Below are 1091 nucleotides of genomic sequence, written 5' to 3'. Positions count from 1 at the left end.
CGGCCGCGCGGCGGGCGCAAGGCTGGGGCAGGACATGTGTGGCCAGCTGGATGGCGAGGGGGAACAAGCAGTGCCCCTGGCAGCTGCCCCGAAGCCGGCCGGGATTATTTATGGAGCAGATTTCCTCCAGGTTGTGTTACAGAGATGGGGGGAACGGGGCAGACCCCGGCACCAGAGGGGGGGGGTTTGGGCATCCCACCACCCAAGAAAGCGGAGCGAGCCGGGGGGTCCGGCACTGGTATCGAGGTGATTTGGAAGGTGTCTTTTAAAAAAACCATGCTGGTGCTTTCTTCCCATCCTATTTTGCTTTTATTTTTCTATGCAAACAAACAAATTTACCATTTTTGTGGTGCAAAAGTAAAACCAGGCTGGACACCCTCCCCCCCCCGCTGCTGTTGGCCCCATGGGATTTTTCAAGGCTTGGGTGTTATCTAAGGGGCCTGCACGAAATGAAGCTGCGGGGTTTCCCGATATTGGAAACCCACAGTATTTCATTGGCAAATGGAAATTTAAAGCTCTCAGAGGCCGGGCGGGAAATGTTTAAAACCAAAAAGCAAGATTCACCTGGGTTATTTTAGAGAGGGAAAATTGAAATGTCGTGAAAATAAATCTTTGTTTTCTAAAGCGGGCTTTAATTCTAACTCCAGAATTCCAATGAGTGCCATCGGTGTCTAAATTACAGCTGGAAAAATTGAACTCGGCATCAAAGAGCAGACCTGCAAGCAAGCATCCGTGAAGGCAACGCTGCCTTAAGCCTGGCCCTGGGGAGTTTGTTGGCTCAACCTGTGGGAATCGGGGGGCGCAGGTTGGGAGCAGCGGGCGCCAGCTCCAACACAAGCCCGGTAAAAACGAACGCTTTATAAAAATACTTGGGAGAGCAAGCATCCGTGAAGGCAACGCTGCCTTAAGCCTGGCCCTGGGGAGTTTGTTGGCTCAACCTGTGGGAATCGGGGGGCGCAGGTTGGGAGCAGCGGGCGCCAGCTCCAACACAAGCCCGGTAAAAACGAACGCTTTATAAAAATACTTGGGAGATGCCGCATTTTAAATCTGCCGCGTGATCCAACCCCCCCCCCGCCCCCCCAGCTTTTTTG

Source organism: Aptenodytes forsteri, unplaced genomic scaffold, assembly GCF_000699145.1.
Source record: "Aptenodytes forsteri isolate BGI_AS27 unplaced genomic scaffold, ASM69914v1 Scaffold142, whole genome shotgun sequence".
NCBI classification, from domain to species: domain Eukaryota; kingdom Metazoa; phylum Chordata; class Aves; order Sphenisciformes; family Spheniscidae; genus Aptenodytes; species Aptenodytes forsteri.
Note: the sequence above shows the minus strand (reverse complement) of the source record.